The sequence below is a fragment of the Gymnodraco acuticeps genome, unplaced genomic scaffold (assembly GCF_902827175.1).
Source record: "Gymnodraco acuticeps unplaced genomic scaffold, fGymAcu1.1, whole genome shotgun sequence".
Taxonomy (NCBI): domain Eukaryota; kingdom Metazoa; phylum Chordata; class Actinopteri; order Perciformes; family Bathydraconidae; genus Gymnodraco; species Gymnodraco acuticeps.
In genome coordinates, this window is record NW_022991260.1 from 18,893 (window position 1) to 39,297 (window position 20,405).

The 20,405-nt window shown below is 36.9% G+C and overlaps 8 non-coding genes across 8 annotated transcripts; all 8 read right to left on the reverse strand.

Annotated features, from left to right (window-relative positions):
* Positions 1–1,043: 1,043 nt before the first annotated feature.
* On the reverse strand, positions 1,044–1,117 carry trnai-aau. Its single transcript has one exon. It is a non-coding gene; the product is annotated as a tRNA-Ile (tRNA).
* A 1,972-nt stretch (positions 1,118–3,089) lies between these two features.
* trnai-aau lies at positions 3,090–3,163 on the reverse strand. The gene has a single exon. It is a non-coding gene; the product is annotated as a tRNA-Ile (tRNA).
* A 4,731-nt stretch (positions 3,164–7,894) lies between these two features.
* On the reverse strand, positions 7,895–7,968 carry trnai-aau. The gene has a single exon. It is a non-coding gene; the product is annotated as a tRNA-Ile (tRNA).
* A 2,582-nt stretch (positions 7,969–10,550) lies between these two features.
* trnai-aau lies at positions 10,551–10,624 on the reverse strand. The gene has a single exon. It is a non-coding gene; the product is annotated as a tRNA-Ile (tRNA).
* Positions 10,625–12,598: 1,974 nt separating this feature from the next.
* On the reverse strand, positions 12,599–12,672 carry trnai-aau. Its single transcript has one exon. It is a non-coding gene; the product is annotated as a tRNA-Ile (tRNA).
* A 2,581-nt stretch (positions 12,673–15,253) lies between these two features.
* On the reverse strand, positions 15,254–15,327 carry trnai-aau. Its single transcript has one exon. It is a non-coding gene; the product is annotated as a tRNA-Ile (tRNA).
* A 1,957-nt stretch (positions 15,328–17,284) lies between these two features.
* Positions 17,285–17,358, reverse strand: trnai-aau. Its single transcript has one exon. It is a non-coding gene; the product is annotated as a tRNA-Ile (tRNA).
* A 2,049-nt stretch (positions 17,359–19,407) lies between these two features.
* Positions 19,408–19,479, reverse strand: trnai-aau. The gene has a single exon. It is a non-coding gene; the product is annotated as a tRNA-Ile (tRNA).
* Between the last annotated feature and the right edge of the window lie 926 nt (positions 19,480–20,405).

The following is a 20,405-nucleotide window of genomic DNA, read 5'->3' on the forward strand; positions in this document are numbered from 1 at the left end:
CACCCGTTTTCAGTTGTTGGCCAGCTACAACTTTATTAACACTCATTATTGTCCATTTCCAGAATATTTATTTAGCATGTGATGATCTGCTCAAAGATAGAAGTGCTCTGTGTTTCTCCTTGTTCACAAAGATTCCAATTTAAAGGGGGAACTGTATTATAGCAATTCAAAGATATTGTTAAAGGCACCTCACTACGTACACGTGTTAAAACTTGTCAGAGGAATTTAAAGTACAATAGTTATTAATGTTGTCGTATCCACAGAATACAAGGCGACCCACCAAACAACATTGCGTAAAAGCTGCATGCCGCTTTAATGTGCATTGTGTGCGTAAAGGTACAAATACACGTGAGAAAACGTCACGGCAACAGATGGGCGATCATGCTTGAAAACTATATCAGTGGCCTAGAGGTCTAAGCATTACTTTAACATGCAGCAACCTAACGTTCAACACCCAGTAGTAACGACAAGTTTGGTCTTCAGCTTCTCAAACTCACTTGTAATTTTACATTATATCTGTTAAATCATCAAGTAAGCCATCAGAGTAAGATGAACTACGAATGTCGATTATATTTCTGGTGGGGAACTGTAAGCACAGGAGCAATAATGAGCAAGAGAATTGCAAGAAGAACATTATAATCAGAGATTAAGTGATTTAACATAGATATAATGAACAATGAATGGGAAAACAAATGGCTGAGCATAGCCAAAGAAAAACATGTTACCCTTGACTTACACAGACTAAACATCTGTTTATTTCAATATTTATTTAATTCATTATTTATGTCAACATTTACACATTTCTGTGTTAAGTCATATATTTAGTTATTATTGTATTTAGTTTAGTGTTTCTATTTTATTCTTACTTTATTATGCATTTGTTTCTATTGTAAATGTAATTTTTCAATTGTGGAAATAATTGTAACCCTGTTTAGATAGAGACTTATTTGCAGTTACTTGCTCATTTCATTTGCGTTTTTATCCACCCCGTTTGATAGTCTGGTCAAATTTGACTAACGCTACGTGTGAGAGAAAACATACAGTGGCCAGTACGGGTATCGAACCCGCGACCTTCGCGTTATTAGCACGACGCTCTAACCAACTGAGCTAACCGGCCATGAGAAGACTCGGTAGTGACGTAATAAAACAATCAAGTAATAAACGAAACCTACAGAACCGAAAGGTAAATATCCCTGGTTGCTTTCTCGTCAGGGTTAGGGTTAGGTGTACAACTGTTATTGAGCAGTGACCCCTACTGGAGATGTAAGATATTGCACTTTAAAATTCTTCTCATGTAATCATCCCATAAGGACTGATGTAGGTAAAAGACGTTTAAACAAGTAGCTCTCACATAAAAAGGTTATTTTTACACATTGGCTAAATCATTCTTATTTTGGTATGGAGTCAATAGAGGGTCAAATGTCTTGGAGCTATGTATCACCATTTCTGTGTGTGAAAACGTTATGAATAATACATTCTATTCATGATATCTATGAATGTGTGAACATTATTTAAACAAATAGGTTTTCCTTTTTGAATCTTTAGGAAGATCTGTAGCTCCGCATCACATTTTGTGAACAAATAAAAACATGTTTGCATAAATCATTTTGATACATGCGAGTGCATAAAGAACATGTCCTCAAGGGTTTTCATTTACACATATGGTTTTAATTATGAAGGACCGAACATAACATAAGTCTAAATAAATAAATGCATGAATAAAACAAAATAAATACAGGAATAATGAATTTCAGATTTTTACAGCACAGTCACCATAGCCTCGTTGCTTTGGATCTTCACGTTGACAGACATCTCTTTACCCCTTGAGCTAAAACCACCTGTTTTCATTAAAATCTTTACAATTGGGCTTCTACAGTCAAAAGAACTTAATGTGTTGAATGTAGAAGGTATAAGAAGTGGGAATACAGTGTAAAAAGATCAAAACTTGGAATCCACTCGGATATAATTTAGTTTTTCTCCACTCTTCCTCCAACTAAAGATGGAGAAAGGCTGGAGATGGATTTAACAACAATGACAGGGTTCAAAACACCCGTTTTCAGTTGTTGGCCAGCTACAACTTTATTAACACTCATTATTGTCCATTTCCAGAATATGTATTTAGCATGTGATGATCTGCTCAAAGATAGAAGTGCTCTGTGTTTCTCCTTGTTCACAAAGATTCCAATTTAAAGGGGGAACTGTATTATAGCAATTCAAAGATATTGTTAAAGGCACCTCACTACGTACACGTGTTAAAACTTGTCAGAGGAATTTAAAGTACAATAGTTATTAATGTTGTCGTATCCACAGAATACAAGGCGACCCACCAAACAACATTGCGTAAAAGCTGCATGCCGCTTTAATGTGCATTGTGTGCGTAAAGGTACAAATACACGTGAGAAAACGTCACGGCAACAGATGGGCGATCATGCTTGAAAACTATATCAGTGGCCTAGAGGTCTAAGCATTACTTTAACATGCAGCAACCTAACGTTCAACACCCAGTAGTAACGACAAGTTTGGTCTTCAGCTTCTCAAACTCACTTGTAATTTTACATTATATCTGTTAAATCATCAGGTAAGCCATCAGAGTAAGATGAACTACGAATGTCGATTATATTTCTGGTGGGGAACTGTAAGCACAGGAGCAATAATGAGCAAGAGAATTGCAAGAAGAACATTATAATCAGAGATTAAGTGATTTAACATAGATATAATGAACAATGAATGGGAAACAAATGGCTGAGCATAGCCAAAGAAAAACATGTTACCCTTGACTTACACAGACTAAACATCTGTTTATTTCAATATTTATTTAATTCATTATTTATGTCAACATTTACACATTTCTGTGTTAAGTCATATATTTAGTTATTATTGTATTTAGTTTAGTGTTTCTATTTTATTCTTTCTTTATTATGCATTTGTTTCTATTGTAAATGTAATTTTTCAATTGTGGAAATAATTGTAACCCTGTTTAGATAGAGACTTATTTGCAGTTACTTACTCATTTTATTTGCTTTTTTTCCCTCCCCGTTTGATACTCTGGTCAAATTTGACTAATTCTACGTGTGAGAGAAAACATACAGTGGCCAGTACGGGTATCGAACCCGCGACCTTCGCGTTATTAGCACGACGCTCTAACCAACTGAGCTAACCGGCCATGAGAAGACTCGGTAGTGACGTAATAAAACAATCAAGTAATAAACGAAACCTACAGAACCGAAAGGTAAATATCCCTGGTTGCTTTCTCCTCAGGGTTAGGGTTAGGTGTACAACTGTTATTGAGCAGTGACCCCTACTGGAGATGTAAGATATTGCACTTTAAAATTATTCTCATGTAATCATCCCATAAGGACTGATGTAGGTAAAAGACGTTTAAACAAGTAGCTCTCACATAAAAAGGTTATTTTTACACATTGGCTAAATCATTCTTATTTTGGTATGGAGTCAATAGAGGGTCAAATGTCTTGGAGCTATGTATCACCATTTCTGTGTGTGAAAACGTTATGAATAATACATTCTATTCATGATATCTATAAATGTGTGAACATTATTTAAACAAATAGGTTTTCCTTTTTGAATCTTTAGGAAGATCTGTAGCTCCGCATCACATTTTGTGAACAAATAAAAACATGTTTGCATAAATCATTTTGATACATGCGAGTGCATAAAGAACATGTCCTCAAGGGTTTTCATTTACATATATGGTTTTAATTATGAAGGACCGAACATAACATAAGTATAAATAAATAAATGCATGAATAAAACAAAATAAATACAGGAATAATGAATTTCAGATTTTTACAGCACAGTCACCATAGCCTCGTTGCTTTGGATCTTCACGTTGATAGACATCTCTTTACCCCTTGAGCTAAAACCAGCTGTAGAGATTTCATTAAAATCTTTACAATTGGGCTTCTACAGTCAAAAGAACTTAATGTGTTGAATGTAGAAGGTATAAGAAGTGGGAATACAGTGTAAAAAGATCAAAACTTGGAATCCACTCGGATATAATTTAGTTTTTCTCCACTCTTCCTCCAACTAAAGATGGAGAAAGGCTGGAGATGGATTTAACAACAATGACAGGGTTCGAAACACCCGTTTTCAGTTTTTGGCCAGCTACAACTGTATTAACACTCATTATTGTCCATTTCCAGAATATTTATTTAGCATGTGATGATCTGCTCAAAGATAGAAGTGCTCTGTGTTTCTCCTTGTTCACAAAGATTCAAAATTAAAGGGGGATTTGTATTATAGCAATTCAAAGATATTGTTAAAGACACCTCACTACGTACACGTGTTAAAACTTGTCAGAGGAATTTAAAGTACAATAGTTATTAATATTGTCGTATCCACAGAATACAAGGCGACCCACCAAACAACATTGCGTAAAAGCTGCATGCCGCTTTAATGTGCATTGTGTGCGTAAAGGTACAAATACACGTGAGAAAACGTCACGGCAACAGATGGGCGATCATGCTTGAAAACTATATTAGTGGCCTAGAGGTCTAAGCATTACTTTAACATGCAGCAACCTAACGTTCAACACCCAGTAGCAGAGGTGTGGACTCGAGTCACATGACTTGGACTCGAGTCAGACTCGAGTCACACATTTTATGACTTGAGACTCGACTTGACAACATCACAAAAGACTTGCGACTCGACTTGGACTTGAACACCAATGACTCGGGACTTGACTTGGACTTGAGCCTTCTAACTTGAGGTGACTTGCTACTTTAATTCAGAGGTCTCCAACACGCCGATCGCGAGCTACCGCTAGAAGAGCAGACTCCCGTCGGGGAAAGCAGAATCTTCAGCCGCTCCTACTCTTGCTGAGAATCCTTGCAGGCAGGGGCGGGTCTTTATTTAGCTGGGCCACCATGCGGCCAATCATATGCGAGGACACACTAGGATCATACCATTATGTGAAAGAAGGGTGGGGGCACAGCATGTGCAGAGCGACGGGGAGACGGGGAGCCGGATTTAAATGCAAGCGCGTCGGAAAAAAGTCAAGAAATGAGCGAAAACCGAAAAAATAAGCAGCATCTGGCTGCTTTTCAATGATATTGGAGAAAGCAAAGCTGAGTGCAGGATTTGTAAAATGAAAATAACCTTCAGAGCAGGGTAAACACTCAGGATTGATTGTCAGAGGTGGGAGAAGTTCAGACAATTAAAAAAAGTTACAATCAGGGTTCCCGCGGGGTCTTAACAAGTCTTAAAAAGTCTTACATTTGATAATCAGAATTGAAGGCCTTAAAAAGGTCTTAAATATGATTCAGAAGGTCTTAAAAAATATCGGATTTGAAAGGTACTTCTATGTTGCGATAGCGTCTAAATGTGTTTTGGGGGAAATGTCCGGGCTGCAAAGTAACCAGTACGGTAATAGCCTTTCAGTTCCCCCCAACAATTTGTATTGAATTAAATCAACATGGAACCAGTAATCACTAACTTTGTTTCCCCCGGCCCCTTGTTGGAGAACACCCAGCTAGTAACCTAGCAACCAAGCTTCAGCTCATGTAGCCTATCTTCGAATCTACTTACAAATAAATATGGGGAAGTGTAAGTTCAACCGTATTTGGTTGGAAAACATCTAATTTAGTGCTTTGTTGAAACCAGTGGAGGGAACGTGTTTGAAGCCCGCTGCACCTTTTGCAAAAATAAATTAGCGTTTGTTTTGCTAGTGCAGCGTTAGCTAGTGGAGCGTTAGCTAGTGCAGCAGCAGCTAATGTAGCGTTAGCTAGTGGAGCGTTAGCTAGTGCAGCAGCAGCTAATGTAGCGTTAGCTAGTGGAGCGTTAGCTAGTGCAGCAGCAGCTAATGCAGCAGCTCCCGCAACAACACCGGGGGACCTCCGGGCTAAGTTTGGGTCTACGTCAACCCTAAAAGCGGAGGTGCTGTAGACGCTAAATACCGTAGCTAAACACCAATCATACAACAGCAACGATGAAATAGTGTAGCCAAGGCAGCAGAGCTCTGAATATAGCTCTTGTCACTCTCTCTCAGAGACACACACACACACACACACACACACACACACACACACACACACACACACTAGGGCTGCTCGATTATGGCAATAATCAAGATTATGTTGGTCAATAATTAATATCACGATTATTAAATATGATTATTCATTGACTTTGAAAACATCCATTTATTGAACTTTAAAACAGATAATAATTTGAACAGTATCTTTTTAACTGTTGATTACCCTGAACGTATAATTCAACTGAAAAACCAATACAACAATTAATTAAATAAATGATACATTACTAAAAAATTAATTAGATCAAATATGTTGTAGTGCACTGTCACAACCTAGCAAAGCAAAATAATCGTTTTTTACGATTATGTTGTTTTCGTAATTGTGGCAGGCCAAAATCGTAATTGCGATTAAAATATGATTAATTGCACAACCCTAACACACACACACACACACACTCAAGCACACACAGACGCACACACATACACACACTTTTTGTCTAACACGCTAACACAGTTCTGTACTGTTACGCTGTTGTGTTCAGTCACTGTTCTTATGTTGAACATGAATACATTTACTTTGTAAGTGATTATGGGACGTATTTCTTCTTTATATACATTTTCCTTCATACTTTATTGCCGTGAAATAGGTCTTAAATTCTATTCAAAGTGGTCTTAAAAAGGTGTTAAAAAGTCTTAAATTTGAGTTGGCGAAACCTGCAGGAACCCTGTACAATAAAAAGTCCTGCATTCAAAATGTTACAAGTAAAAGTACAAAAGTATTAGCATCAAAATATACTTAAAGTACCACCTGCAGAGGGATCTAGATTCAGGTGTTCTTTTCCCCATAGAGACCGCCTCGCTGCACATTATCCCTTGCATAAAGATAGATTGTGGGTCCCTTATAACATGTTGTACACAGTAGAAATAAACATTCTGGTTACCTCAACATCAGGGATCTTATCCATTAAACTCCTTCTGAATCAAACCGTCACGGTAGCCTTACCTTACTGATCCCTCTTAAATTAGAAAAACACACGTTACTTTACCAGCAGAGAGAAAATGGATTATTAAATTATTAATGTGACTAATAAAGAGCAATTTGATTATTAAGTATTATTCTGTTGATCGATGTCATTACATTTGGTGAAAAACACATAATGACTTGTTTATGACTCGTTTTGTCAAAGTTTAGGACTTGACTTGACTTGAACTGGCCCATCCTGACTTGAGACTTGACTTGGACTTGCAAAACAATGACTTGAGACTTGACTCGGACTTGAGCGCAAAGACTTGAGACTTGACTCGGACTTGCAAAACAATGACTTGGTCCCACCTCTGCCCAGTAGTAACGACAAGTTTGGTCTTCAGCTTCTCAAAGTCACTTATAATTTGACATTATATCTGTTAAATCATCAGGTAAGCCATCAGAGTAAGATAAACTACGAATGTTGATTATATTACTGGTGGGGAACTGTAAGCACAGGAGCAATAATGAGCTAGAGAATTGCTGTAAGAAGAACATTATAATCAGAGATTAAGTGATGTAACATAGATATAATGAACAATGAATGGGAAAACAAATGGCTGAGCATAGCCAAAGAAAAACATGTTACCCTTGACTTACACAGACTAAACATCTGTTTATTTCAATATTTATTTAATTCATTATTTATGTCAACATTTATAATTTCTGTGTTAAGCAATATATTTAGTTATTATTGTATTTAGTTTAGTGTTTCTATTTTATTCATTATGCATTTGTTTCTATTGTAAATGTAATTTTTCAATTGTGGAAATAATTGTAACCTGTTTAGATAGAGACTTATTTGCAGTTACTTGCTCATTTCATTTGCGTTTTTATCCACCCCGCAAATTTGACTAATTCTACGTGTGAGAGAAAACATACAGTGGCCAGTACGGGTATCGAACCCGCGACCTTCGCGTTATTAGCACGACGCTCTAACCAACTGAGCTAACCGGCCATGAGAAGACTCGGTAGTGACGTAATAAAACAATCAAGTAATAAACGAAACCTACAGAACCGAAAGGTAAATATCCCTGGTTGCTTTCTCCTCAGGGTTAGGGTTAGGTGTACAACTGTTATTGAGCAGTGACCCCTACTGGAGATGTAAGATATTGCACTTTACAATTCTTCTCATGTAATCATCCCATAAGGACTGATGTAGGTAAAAGACCTTTAAACAAGTAGCTCTCACTTAAAAAGGTTATTTTTACACATTGGCTAAATCATCCTTATTTTGGTATCGCGTCAATAGAGGGTCAAATGTCTTGGAGCTATGTATCACCATTTCTGTGTGTGAAAACGTTATGAATAATACATTATATTCATGATATCTATAAATGTGTGAACATTATTTAAACAAATAGGTTTTCCTTTTTGAATCTTTAGGAAGATCTGTAGCTCCGCATCACATTTTGTGAACAAATAAAAACATGTTTGCATAAATCATTTTGATACGTGCGAGTGCATAAAGAACATGTCCTCAAGGGTTTTCATTTACACATATGGTTTTAATTATGGAGGACCGAACATGACATAAGTATAAATAAATAAATGCATGAATAAAACAAAAATAAATACAGGAATAATGAATTTCAGATTTTTACAGCACAGCCACCATAGCCTCGTTGCTTTGGATCTTCACGTTGATAGACATCTCTTTACCCCTTGAGCTAAAACCAGCTGTAGAGATTTCATTAAAATCTTTACAATTGGGCTTCTACAGTCAAAAGAACTTAATGTGTTGAATGTAGAAGGTATAAGAAGTGGGAATACAGTGTAAAAAGATCAAAACTTGGAATCCACTCGGATATAATTTAGTTTTTCTCCACTCTTCCTCCAACTAAAGATGGAGAAAGGCTGGAGATGGATTTAACAACAATGACAAGGTTCGAAACACCCGTTTTCAGTTTTTGGCCAGCTACAACTTTAACACTCATTATTGTCCATTTCCAGAATATTTATTTAGCATGTGATGATCTGCTCAAAGATAGAAGTGCTCTGTGTTTCTCCTTGTTCACAAAGATTCTAAATTAAAGGGGGAATTGTATTATAGCAATTCAAAGATATTGTTAAAGACACCTCACTACGTACACGTGTTAAAACTGGTCAGAGGAATTTAAAGTACAATAGTTATTAATATTGTCGTATCCACAGAATACAAGGCGACCCACCAAACAACATTGCGTAAAAGCTGCATGCCGCTTTAATGTGCATTGTGTGCGTAAAGGTACAAATACACGTGAGAAAACGTCACGGCAACAGATGGGCGATCATGCTTGAAAACTATATCAGTGGCCTAGAGGTCTAAGCATTACTTTAACATGCAGCAACCTAACGTTCAACACCCAGTAGTAACGACAAGTTTGGTCTTCAGCTTCTCAAAGTCACTTATAATTTAACGTTATATCTGTTAAATCATCAAGTAAGCCATCAGAGTAAGATGAACTATGAATGTTGATTATATTACTGGTGGGGAACTGTAAGCACGGGAGCAATAATGAGCTAGAGAATTGCAATAAGAAGAACATTATAATCAGAGATTAAGTGATGTAACATAGATATAATGAACAATGAATGGGAAAACAAATGGCTGAGCATAGCCAAAGAAAAAATATGTTACCCTTGACTTACACAGACTAAACATCTGTTTATTTCAATATGTATTTAATTCATTATTTATGTCAACATTTATACATTTCTGTGTTAATTAATATATTTAGTTATTATTGTATTTAGTTTAGTGTTTCTATTTTATTTTATTCTTTCTTTATTATTGTTACGTCCCCAGCTCGCTTAGGGTAAAAGGGAAGCAACACGAAACCAGGTGTTCTTGGTAAGAGGTTGATTTTAATAATAAACTCAAAATAAAGATGATATAACCAAAAATACAGGCTCTTAAAACCAGCCATCTGTTCAAAATAACGCTACACAAAACGAAGGCCACATATTATCACAGTCATAGCGCACTATGAGCACTTAAGGCTAAAATAGTGAGGCGTCGCGCACAAGTTCGACGCCGTCACAAATCACAGAATACACACCCTAACTAACCACTGTATCAGAACTAGCACAGAGCTACACAGAACATAAGGAGAGCACCGAGAGCCGTCTGACACAGATTCAGACCTCTCCCGTCTAACTGAGATGCACACACTCTTGTAAGAGTCCCCGGAAGGTGTGGGCAGGGATTGGTGAGTCGGGCCCGACCTGCTCCAATCCAGATCTTCGGTCACGCCTACCGGAGGAGGGACAGGAAACTGGCATCCAATGGCGTCCGGGCAACGGCGCATCTCATATACATATAACATACACAGCTGAAAACAATCCTAGACAGGTTAACGAGCAGACAGCAGCAGCAGCCGTGACAATTATGCATTTGTTTCTATTGTAAATGTCCTTTTTCAATTGTGGAAATAATTATTCCGTATTTAGATAGATACTTATTTGCAGTTACTTACTCATTTCATTTGCTTTTTTTCCCTCCCCGTTTGATACTCTGGTCAAATTTGACTAATTCTACGTGTGAGAGAAAACATACAGTGGCCAGTACGGGTATCGAACCCGCGACCTTCGCGTTATTAGCACGACGCTCTAACCAACTGAGCTAACCGGCCATGAGAGGACTCAGTAGTGACGTAATAAAACAATCAAGTAATAAACGAAACCTACAGAACCGAAAGGTAAATATCCCTGGTTGCTTTCTCCTCAGGGTTAGGGTTAGGTGTACAACTGTTATTGAGCAGTGACCCCTACTGGAGATGTAAGATATTGCACTTTAAAATTCTTCTCATGTAATCATCCCATAAGGACTGATGTAGGTAAAAGACGTTTTAAACAAGTAGCTCTCACATAAAAAGGTTATTTTTACACATTGGCTAAATCATCCTTATTTTGGTATGGAGTCAATAGAGGGTCAAATGTCTTGGAGCTATGTATCACCATTTCTGTGTGTGAAAACGTTATGAATAATACATTCTATTCATGATATCTATGAATGTGTGAACATTATTTAAACAAATAGGTTTTCCTTTTTGAATCTTTAGGAAGATCTGTAGCTCCGCATCACATTTTGTGAACAAATAAAAACATGTTTGCATAAATCATTTTGATACGTGCGAGTGCATAAAGAACATGTCCTCAAGGGTTTTCATTTACACATATGGTTTTAATTATGGAGGACCGAACATGACATAAGTATAAATAAATAAATGCATGAATAAAACAAAATAAATACAGGAATAATGAATTTCAGATTTTTACAGCACAGCCACCATAGCCTCGTTGCTTTGGATCTTCACGTTGATAGACATCTCTTTACCCCTTGAGCTAAAACCACCTGTTTTCATTAAAATCTTTACAATTGGGCTTCTACAGTCAAAAGAACTTAATGTGTTGAATGTAGAAGGTATAAGAAGTGGGAATACAGTGTAAAAAGATCAAAACTTGGAATCCACTCGGATATAATTTAGTTTTTCTCCACTCTTCCTCCAACTAAAGATGGAGAAAGGCTGGAGATGGATTTAACAACAATGACAGGGTTCGAAACACCCGTTTTCAGTTGTTGGCCAGCTACAACTTTATTAACACTCATTATTGTCCATTTCCAGAATATGTATTTAGCATGTGGTGATCTGCTCAAAGATAGAAGTGCTCTGTGTTTCTCCTTGTTCACAAAGATTCCAAATTAAAGGGGGATTTGTATTATAGCAATTCAAAGATATTGTTAAAGACACCTCACTACGTACACGTGTTAAAACTTGTCAGAGGAATTTAAAGTACAATAGTTATTAATATTGTCGTATCCACAGAATACAAGGCGACCCACCAAACAACATTGCGTAAAAGCTGCATGCCGCTTTAATGTGCATTGTGTGCGTAAAGGTACAAATACACGTGAGAAAACGTCACGGCAACAGATGGGCGATCATGCTTGAAAACTATATCAGTGGCCTAGAGGTCTAAGCATTACTTTAACATGCAGCAACCTAACGTTCAACACCCAGTAGTAACGACAAGTTTGGTCTTCAGCTTCTCAAAGTCACTTATAATTTGATGTTATATCTGTTAAATCATCAGGTAAGCCATCAGAGTAAGATGAACTACGATTGTTGATTATATTACTGGTGGGGAACTGTAAGCACAGGAGCAATAATGAGCAAGAGAATTGCAAGAAGAACATTATAATCAGAGATTAAGTGATGTAACATAGATATAATGAACAATGAATGGGGAAACAAATGGCTGAGCATAGCCAAAGAAAAACATGTTACCCTTGACTTACACAGACTAAACATCTGTTTATTTCAATATGTATTTAATTCATTATTTATGTCAACATTTACACATTTCTGTGTTAAGCAATATATTTAGTTATTATTGTGTTTAGTTTAGTGTTTCTATTTTATTCTTTCTTTATTATGCATTTGTTTCTATTGTAAATGTAATTTTTCAATTGTGGAAATAATTGTAACCCTGTTTAGATAGAGACTTATTTGCAGTTACTTGCTCATTTCATTTGCTTTCTTATCCACCCCGTTTGATACTCTGGTCAAATTTGACTAACGCTACGTGTGAGAGAAAACATACAGTGGCCAGTACGGGTATCGAACCCGCGACCTTCGCGTTATTAGCACGACGCTCTAACCAACTGAGCTAACCGGCCATGAGAAGACTCGATAGTGACGTAATAAAACAATCAAGTAATAAACGAAACCTACAGAACCGAAAGGTAAATATCCCTGGTTGCTTTCTCGTCAGGGTTAGGGTTAGGTGTACAACTGTTATTGAGCAGTGACCCCTACTGGAGATGTAAGATATTGCACTTTACAATTCTTCTCATGTAATCATCCCATAAGGACTGATGCAGGTAAAAGACGTTTAAACAAGTAGCTCTCACTTAAAAAGGTTATTTTTACACATTGGCTAAATCATCCTTATTTTGGTATGGAGTCAATAGAGGGTCAAATGTCTTGGAGCTATGTATCACCATTTCTGTGTGTGAAAACGTTATGAATAATACATTCTATTCATGATATCTATAAATGTGTGAACATTATTTAAACAAATAGGTTTTCCTTTTTGAATATTTAGGAAGATCTGTAGCTCCGCATCACATTTTGTGAACAAATAAAAACATGTTTGCATAAATCATTTTGATACGTGCGAGTGCATAAAGAAAATGTCCTCAAGGGTTTTCATTTACATATATGGTTTTAATTATGAAGGACCGAACATGACATAAGTATAAATAAATAAATGCATGAATAAAACAAAAATAAATACAGGAATAATGAATTTTCAGATTTTTACAGCACAGCCACCATAGCCTCGTTGCTTTGGATCTTCACGTTGATAGACATCTCTTTACCCCTTGAGCTAAAAACACCTGTGGAGATTTCATTCAAATCTTTACAATTGGGCTTCTACAGTCAAAATAACTTAATGTGTTGAATGTAGAAGGTATAAGAAGTGGGAATACAGTGTAAAAAGATCAAAACTTGGAATCCACTCGGATATAATTTAGTTTTTCTCCACTCTTCCTCCAACTAAAGATGGAGAAAGGCTGGAGATGGATTTAACAACAATGACAGGTTCGAAACACCCGTTTTCAGTTGTTGGCCAGCTACAACTTTAACACTCATTATTGTCCATTTCCAGAATATTTATTTAGCATGTGATGATCTGCTCAAAGATAGAAGTGCTCTGTGTTTCTCCTTGTTCACAAAGATTCCAAATTAAAGGGGGAATTGTATTATAGCAATTCAAAGATATTGTTAAAGACACCTCACTACGTACACGTGTTAAAACTTGTCAGAGGAATTTAAAGTACAATAGTTATTAATATTGTCGTATCCACAGAATACAAGGCGACCCACCAAACAACATTGCGTAAAAGCTGCATGCCGCTTTAATGTGCATTGTGTGCGTAAAGGTACAAATACACGTGAGAAAACGTCACGGCAACAGATGGGCGATCATGCTTGAAAACTATATCAGTGGCCTAGAGGTCTAAGCATTACTTTAACATGCAGCAACCTAACGTTCAACACCCAGTAGTAACGACAAGTTTGGTCTTCAGCTTCTCAAAGTCACTTATAATTTAACATTATATCTGTTAAATCATCAGGTAAGCCATCAGAGTAAGATGAACTATGAATGTTGATTATATTACTGGTGGGGAACTGTAAGCACAGGAGCAATAATGAGCTAGAGAATTGCAATAAGAAGAACATTATAATCAGAGATTAAGTGATGTAACATAGATATAATGAACAATGAATGGGAAAACAAATGGCTGAGCATAGCCAAAGAAAAATATGTTACCCTTGACTTACACAGACTAAACATCTGTTTATTTCAATATTTATTTAATTCATTATTTATGTCAACATTTATACATTTCTGTGTTAATTAATATATTTAGTTATTATTGTATTTAGTTTAGTGTTTCTATTTTATTTTATTCTTTCTTTATTATTGTTACGTCCCCAGCTCGCTTAGGGTAAAAGGGAAGCAACACGAAACCAGGTGTTCTTGGTAAGAGGTTGATTTTAATAATAAACTCAAAATAAAGATGATATAACCAAAAATACAGGCTCTTAAAACCAGCCATCTGTTCAAAATAACGCTACACAAAACGAAGGCCACATATTATCACAGTCATAGCGCACTATGAGCACTTAAGGCTAAAATAGTGAGGCGTCTCGCACAAGTTCGACGCCGTCACAAATCACAGAATACACACCCTAACTAACCACTGTATCAGAACTAGCACAGAGCTACACAGAACATAAGGAGAGCACCGAGAGCCGTCTGACACAGATTCAGACCTCTCCCGTCTAACTGAGATGCACACACTCTTGTAAGAGTCCCCGGAAGGTGTGGGCAGGGATTGGTGAGTCGGGCCCGACCTGCTCCAATCCAGATCTTCGGTCACGCCTATCGGAGGAGGGACAGGAAACTGGCATCCAATGGCGTCCGGGCAACGGCGCATCTCATATACATATAACATACACAGCTGAAAACAATCCTAGACAGGTTAACGAGCAGACAGCAGCAGCAGCCGTGACAATTATGCATTTGTTTCTATTGTAAATGTCCTTTTTCAATTGTGGAAATAATTATTCCGTATTTAGATAGATACTTATTTGCAGTTACTTGCTCATTTCATTTGCTTTTTTTCCCTCCCCGTTTGATACTCTGGTCAAATTTGACTAATTCTACGTGTGAGAGAAAACATACAGTGGCCAGTACGGGTATCGAACCCGCGACCTTTGCGTTATTAGCACGACGCTCTAACCAACTGAGCTAACCGGCCATGAGAAGACTCGGTAGTGACGTAATAAAACAATCAAGTAATAAACGAAACCTACAGAACCGAAAGGTAAATATCCCTGGTTGCTTTCTCCTCAGGGTTAGGGTTAGGTGTACAACTGTTATCGAGCAGTGACCCCTACTGGAGATGTAAGATATTGCACTTTAAAATTCTTCTCATGTAATCATCCCATAAGGACTGATGCAGGTAAAAGACGTTTAAACAAGTAGCTCTCACTTAAAAAGGTTATTTTTACACATTGGCTAAATCATCCTTATTTTGGTATGGAGTCAATAGAGGGTCAAATGTCTTGGAGCTATGTATCACCATTTCTGTGTGTAAAAACGTTATGAATAATACATTCTATTCATGATATCTATAAATGTGTGAACATTATTTAAACAAATAGGTTTTCCTTTTTGAATCTTTAGGAAGATCTGTAGCTCCGCATCACATTTTGTGAACAAATAAAAACATGTTTGCATAAATCATTTTGATACGTGCGAGTGCATAAAGAACATGTCCTCAAGGGTTTTCATTTACACATATGGTTTTAGTTATGGAGGACCGAACATGACATAAGTATAAATAAATAAATGCATGAATAAAACAAAATAAATACAGGAATAATGAATTTCAGATTTTTACAGCACAGTCACCATAGCCTCGTTGCTTTGGATCTTCACGTTGATAGACATCTCTTTACCCCTTGAGCTAAAACCACCTGTTTTCATTAAAATCTTTACAATTGGGTTTCTACAGTCAAAAGAACTTAATGTGTTGAATGTAGAAGGTATAAGAAGTGGGAATACAGTGTAAAAAGATCAAAACTTGGAATCCACTCAGATATAATTTAGTTTTTCTCCACTCTTCCTCCAACTAAAGATGGAGAAAGGCTGGAGATGGATTTAACAACAATGACAGGGTTCGAAACACCTGTTTTCAGTTGTTGGCCAGCTACAACTTTAACACTCATTATTGTCCATTTCCAGAATATTTATTTAGCATGTGATGATCTGCTCAAAGATAGAAGTGCTCTGTGTTTCTCCTTGTTCACAAAGATTCAAAATGAAAGGGGGAATTATATTATAGCAATTCAAAGATATTGTTAAAGACACCTCACTACGTACACGTGTTAAAACTTGTCAGAGGAATTTAAAGTACAATAGTTATTAATATTGTTGTATCCACAGAATACAAGGCGACCCACCAAACAACATTGCGTAAAAGCTGCATGCCGCTTTAATGTGCATTGTGTGCGTAAAGGTACAAATACACGTGAGAAAACGTCACGGCAACAGATGGGCGATCATGCTTGAAAACTATATCAGTGGCCTAGAGGTCTAAGCATTACTTTAACATGCAGCAACCTAACGTTCAACACCCAGTAGTAACGACAAGTTTGGTCTTCAGCTTCTCAAAGTCACTTATAATTTGACATTATATCTGTTAAATCATCAAGTAAGCCATCAGAGTAAGATGAACTATGAATGTTGATTATATTTCTGGTGGGGAACTGTAAGCACAGGAGCAATAATGAGCTAGAGAATTGCAATAAGAAGAACATTATAATCAGAGATTAAGTGATGTAACATAGATATAATGAACAATGAATGGGAAAACAAATGGCTGAGCATAGCCAAAGAAAAACATGTTACCCTTGACTTACACAGACTAAACATCTGTTTATTTCAATATGTATTTAATTCATTATTTATGTCAACATTTACACATTTCTGTGTTAAGCAATATATTTAGTTTAGTGTTTCTATTTTATTCTTTCTTTATTATGCATTTGTTTCTATTGTAAATGTCATTTTTCAATTGTGGAAATAATTGTAACCCTGTTTAGATAGAGACTTATTTGCAGTTACTTGCTCATTTCATTTGCTTTTTTATCCACCCCGTTTGATACTCTGGTCAAATTTGACTAATTCTACGTGTGAGAGAAAACATACAGTGGCCAGTACGGGTATCGAACCCGCGACCTTCGCGTTATTAGCACGATGCTCTAACCAACTGAGCTAACCGGCCATGAGAGGACTCATTAGTGACGTAATAAAACAATCAAGTAATAAACGAAACCTACAGAACCGAAAGGTAAATATCCCTGGTTGCTTTCTCCTCAGGGTTAGGGTTAGGTGTACAACTGTTATTGAGCAGTGACCCCTACTGGAGGTGTAAGATATCTCTTTACCCCTTGAGCTAAAACCACCTGTAGAGATTTCATTAAAATCTTTACAATTGGGCTTCTACAGTCAAAAGAACTTAATGTGTTGAATGTAGAAGGTATAAGAAGTGGGAATACAGTGTAAAAAGATCAAAACTTGGAATCCACTCGGATATAATTTAGTTTTTCTCCACTCTTCCTCCAACTAAAGATGGAGAAAGGCTGGAGATGGATTTAACAACAATGACAGGGTTCGAAACACCCGTTTTCAGTTTTTGGCCAGCTACAACTGTATTAACACTCATTATTGTCCATTTCCAGAATATGTATTTAGCATGTGATGATCTGCTCAAGATAGAAGTGCTCTGTGTTTCTCCTTGTTCACAAAGATTCCAAATTAAAGGGGGAATTTGTATTATAGCAATTCAAAGATATTGTTAAAGGCACCTCACTACGTACACGTGTTAAACTTGTCAGAGGAATTTAAAGTACAATAGTTATTAATATTGTCGTATCCACAGAATACAAGGCGACCCACCAAACAACATTTGCGTAAAAGCTGCATGCCGCTTTAATGTGCATGTGTGCGTAAAGGTACAAATACACGTGAGAAAACGTCACGGCAACAGATGGGCGATCATGCTTGAAAACTATATCAGTGGCTAGAGGTCTAAGCATTACTTTAACATGCAGCAACCTAACGTTCAACACCCAGTAGTAACGACAAGTTTGGTCTTCAGCTTCTCAAAGTCACTTATAATTTGACAGTTATATCTGTTAAATCATCAAGTAAGCCATCAGAGTAAGATGAACTACGAATGTTGATTATATTTCTGGTGGGAACTGTAAGCACAGGAGCAATAATGAGCTAGAGAATTGCATAGAAGAACATTATAATCAGAGATTAAGTGATGTAACATAGATATAATGAACAATGAATGGGAAAACAAATGGCTGAGCATAGCCAAAGAAAAAATATGTTACCCTTGACTTACACAGACTAGAACATCTGTTTATTTCAATATTTATTTAATTCATTATTTATGTCACATTTATACATTTCTGTGTTAATTAATATATTTAGTTATTATTGTATTAGTTAGTGTTTCTATTTTATTTTATTCTTTCTTTATTATTGTACGTCCCCAGCTCGCTTAGGGTAAAAGGGAAGCAACACGAAAACCAGGTGTTCTTGGTAAGAGGTTGATTTTAATAATAAACTCAAAATAAAGATGATTTATAACCAAAAATACAGGCTCTTAAACCAGCCATCTGTTCAAAATAACGCTACACAAAACGAAGGCCCACATATTATCACAGTCATAGCGCACTATGAGCCACTTAAGGCTTAAAATAGTGAGGCGTCTCGCACAAGTTCGACGCCGTCACAAATCACAGAATACACACCCTAACTAACCACTGTATCAGAACTAGCACCAGAGCTACACGAAACATAAGGAGATCACCGAGAGCCGTCTGACACAGATTCAGACCTCTCCCGTTCTACTGAGATGCACCACACTCTTGTAAGAGTCCCCGGAAGGTGTGGGCAGGGATTGGTGAGTCGGGCCCGACCTGCTCAATCCCAGATCTCGTCGTCACGCCTACGGAGGAGAGGAGGAGGGACAGGAAACTGGCATCCAATGGCGTCCGGGCAACGGCGCCTCTCATATACATATAACATACACAGCTGAAAACAATCCTAGACAGGTTAACGAGCAGACAGCAGCAGCAGCCGTGACAATTATGCATTTGTTTTATTGTAAATGTCCTTTTTCAATTGTGGAAATAATTATTCCGTATTTAGATAGATACTTATTTGCAGTTACTTCTCATTTCATTTGCTTTTTTTCCCTCCCGTTTGATACTCTGGTCAAATTTGACTAATTCTACGTGTGAGAGAAAACATACAGTGGCCAGTACGGGTATCGAACCCGCGACCTTGCGTTATTAGCACGACGCTCAACCAACTGAGCTAACCGGCCATGAGAGACTCGGTAGTGACGTAATAAAACAATCAAGTAATAAACGAAACCTACAGAACCGAAAGGTAAATATCCCTGGTTGCTTCTCCTCAGGGTTAGGGTTAGGTGTACAACTGTTATGAGCAGTGACCCCTACTGGAGATGTAAGATATTGCACTTTAAAATTCTTCTCATGTAATCATCCCATAAGGACTGATGCAGGTAAAAGACGTTTAAACAAGTAGCTCTCACTAAAAAGGTTATTTTACACATTGGCTAAATCATCTTATTTTGGTATGGAGTCAATAGAGGGTCAAATGTCTTGGAGCTATGTATCACCATTTCTGTGTGTGAAAACGTTATGAATAATACATTCTATTCATGATATCTATAATGTGTGAACATTATTTAAACAAATAGGTTTTCCTTTTTGAATCTTAGGAAGATCTGTAGCTCCGCATCACTTTTGTGAACAAACTTAAAAACATGTTTGCATAAATCATTTTTGATACGTTGCGAGTGCATTAAAGAACATGTCCTCAAGGGTTTTCATTTACACATATGGTTTTAATTAGGAGGACCGAACATGACATAAGATAAATAATAAAATGATGAATAAAACACAAAATAAATCAGGAATAATGAATTTCAGATTTTTCCAAGCACAGCCATAGCCTCGTTGCTTTGGATCTTCACGTTGATAGAATCTCTTTACCCCTTGAGCTAAAACCACCTGTAGAGATTTCATTAAAATCTTTACAATTGGGGCTTCCAGTCAAAAGAACTTAATGTGTTGAATGTAGAAGTATAAGAAGTGGGAATACAGTGTAAAAAGATCAAAACTTGGAACAATCCACTCGGATATCATTTAGTTTTTCTCCACTCTTCCTCCAACTAAAGATGGAGAGAAAGGCTGGAGATGGATTTAACAACAATGACAGGGTTCG